Source organism: Callithrix jacchus, chromosome 3 (genome assembly GCF_049354715.1).
Source record: "Callithrix jacchus isolate 240 chromosome 3, calJac240_pri, whole genome shotgun sequence".
In the NCBI taxonomy this organism is placed as follows: domain Eukaryota; kingdom Metazoa; phylum Chordata; class Mammalia; order Primates; family Cebidae; genus Callithrix; species Callithrix jacchus.
This window is the reverse complement of record NC_133504.1, coordinates 170123642-170126985: the sequence shown is the minus strand read 5'-3', so window position 1 is coordinate 170126985 and position 3344 is coordinate 170123642. Positions and strand designations below refer to the sequence as shown.

At 46.1% G+C, this 3344-nt stretch overlaps 1 pseudogene; it reads left to right on the top strand.

The window, feature by feature from the left end:
• The first annotated feature begins 1989 nt into the window (after window positions 1-1989).
• On the top strand, window positions 1990-2972 carry LOC100396992 (protein spire homolog 2 pseudogene; annotated as a pseudogene).
• The last annotated feature ends 372 nt before the right edge of the window (window positions 2973-3344 follow it).

Here is a 3344-nt window from a genome sequence, read left to right as displayed (position 1 = left end):
CCTAAACCTCAACCTGGTTAACAATCTAGCCCTAATCAACCAGAACAAACACTAATTTCATATCCTCGTATCAATAGAAAGTAACCTCTTGTATTTAAGACCGTAAACCAAAAGTTTACCATGCTGCACCTGGGTCATTTTGTATTTGACTGCTAGAATGTCGTCAATAGGTGAATTATCCTGAAGATAGTGCAAATTGGACTAGTACTAAATGACACCCTGAATAAAATGCTTTGGACTCTGGCTCTTCCTAGAAAGAAAACTTATTCAGGAATTTGACTTCTAATGCTTTTTAGTAGCTTAAGGGAATATAGTAGAAGTGTAATAAAACAAATCACCACTTTAGTAGGTCAGAGTCTTGGGAAGCTGTGTCTTTCACGTCCATGACCTGACTGTTCTATCACATGGAGAAGAAAGGAAGATCACCATAACTTCAGGCCCGTAAAATATAATGGCTAAACAATTTAAAGACAATCACAAGAACCCAGACAGCCAGGCCTTTCAGTTTTAAATGACTATGAGCTCATTTAAGCATTTGTTCACAGAGGGCCAAAAGTCTATGATGGATCATGCAAGTCAGAGCTAAGTAATGGTTCACCATGGTCTGGTTAATAGTTAGACAAGCTGTTCACGTTTGATTAGGGTTTTTTTTTTCCATTGCTATAATTGTATGATAATTAACTCAACAGACTTACATCTCATTTGGGGGAAATATGTACATTTTGAAGTTTCAGAATTAACAGACTCCACATGCCAAGAAAAAGTCTGAAATCGCACTGCAGTTCTCCCACACAGCCATAAAGATTGGACCACAAGGTGTGTGCCTTGTGAGTTTTTGTCTCTAAAGGAGCTGGTGAGTTTCCTTCGCTCTGACTTCTTTCAAAGGCTCTATGCACAAAAGTGCTCTATCCAGACATCTGTTGATAGATTAGAATTGCCAAGTGGCAAACAGCATGAACATCGAATGACTCTGGAGCTCAACTTGAGATGGAGCACACGAGGCTTCCCTAAAAGAAAAGGCATCCATTAATATAGGCACCACCCCATGATCAGGTGTTTCACTTAATGAAAGGAAATTCTTTTAAAGCAGATGGTGAAGTAGCAGAGTAAGTGTCCAAATTAAGTCATTTATAAATTGGCCATGCTGATAACCCTGGAGATCTTTTTCTTTCCTCTGACCACCTATAAACTTATCGCTATCACACATTACAGCTAATAATCATTTACTGCCTCATGGTTATGCTAATTTCTAGAGTTCCTTAGATCTTTAAAGAGAGAAGAAAATTTAGAGCGGGGACCCACCTCTGTTTCCTTCAAATCTTGCTAATTCAGTGTTAGTCCAGGATGCCGAATACATGTGTAGAATGATGTGAGTTTTCCTAAGAGGCCACCCTTGATGACCAGTATTGGTGAGTTGTCTCTAGTCTGACATCCTAGAGCTTTCTGAATTTATAAAAACACATGAATTTATAATACATGAGGACTCACACTCATGTATTAGAATTGTTTTCTTTGTCCCACTACCATTCATGAAGAGTAAGAATTGTGTGGGTATAATTGTATCCCTAAATTCCAGCAACATGAGAGTCTACAGTTTATTCTTTCTTTCTTTTTGATACAGAGTTTCACCCTTGTTGCACAGGCTAAAGTGCAATGGTGCAATCTCTGCTCACCGCAACCTCCACCTTGGAGTTCAAGTGATTCTCCTGCCTCAGCCTTCTGAGTAACTGGGATTACAGGCATGCACCACCACACTCAGCTACTTTTGTAATTTTAGAAGAGATGGAGTTTCTCCATGTTGGTCAGGCTGGTCTTAAACTCCCGACTTCAGGTGATCCTCTGACCTCAGCTTCCCAAAATGCTGGGATTACAGGCATGAGCAGGAGCGGAGGCTGCGCCCAGTGCAGGGTGAGGGCTGGGCCACCTGTGGCTTTGACTCTCTGCCCTGCATCCTCAATGCCTGCTCTGGAGACTCCAAGTCCACCTCCTGCATCAACCTGTCAGTCACAGATGCTGAGGGTAGCGCCCAGCGCCTGAGGCCCCTTGTGCTGCTCAAGGCACCCACCTTGGCTGAGATGGAAGAGATGAACACGTCTGAGGAAGAAGAGTCTACTTGTGGGGAGGTGACACTGACGCGGGACCGCTCCTTCTCAGAGCATGACCTGGCCCAGCTGTGAAGTGAGGTGGCCTCTGGCCTGCAGCCGGCTACACAGCCTAAAGGAGGGACGGAGCCCCCACGGCCCCGAGCGGGCAGCGCACATGCATTGAGTCCTGGTTCCCAAGACCACGGTACCTATCCCACCAACCTCTCTGACCCCAGCCACCCCCTAGTCGGCAACCAGGGCTCCACGGGGAACAGACCCAAGGCCTCCATGACACCCGATGCCAAACACCTGTGGCTGGAGTTCAGCCCCCCATGGAGAGCCTGGCCCTGACCGTGGAGGAGGTGATGGACGTGCGCCGTGTGCTGGTGAAGGCCGAGATGGAGAAGTTTTTGCAGAACAAGGAGCTTTTCAGCAGTCTGAAGAAGGGGAAGATCTGCTGCTGCTGCTGCCGGGCCAGGTTCCCGCTGTTCTCATGGCCGCCCACCTGTCTCCTTTGTAAGAGAGCTGTCTGCACTTCCTGTAGCGTAAAGATGAAGATGCCTTCTAAGAGGTTTGCACACATCCCTGTCTACACGCTGGGCTTTGAGAGTCCTCAGAGGGCGTCAGCTGCCAAAACCACGCCTGTCCAGAGAAGAGACGTCTTCCAATCTCTGCAAGGACCACAGTGACAGAGCGTGGAGGAGGCATTCCCCCACATCTACTCCCACGGCTGTGTCCTCAAGGACGTCTGCAGGGAGTGCAGCAGCTTTGTGGCCGACGTGGTGCGCTCCAGCCTAAGAGCCTGGACGTCCTCAACACTACGCCACGCGAAGCCGCCAGACCCAGTCCCTCTACATTCCTAACACCAGGACTCTTGACTTCAAGTGACAGCACCAGGAGGCCAGACCTCCAGGAGGCACCAGGCAGGCCCTGTTCCAGGCTAGGACGTGCTGAGCTGTGCATGTACATATATACATATATAGATAGATTTATAATATATATATAAAGATCCTTAGATCTCCTTTAAAGATCTAAGGAACTCTAGAAATTAGCATAACCATGAGGCAGTAAATAATTATTAGCTGTAATGTGTGATAGCGATAAGTTTATAGGTGGTCAGAGGAAAGAAAAAGATCTCCAGGGTTATCAGCATGGCCAATTTATAAATGACTTAATTTGGACACTTACTCTGCTACTTCACCATCTGCTTTTTTTTTTTTTTTTTTTTTTTGCCAGGGAGGAAAGGCTTTATTCGGTGTT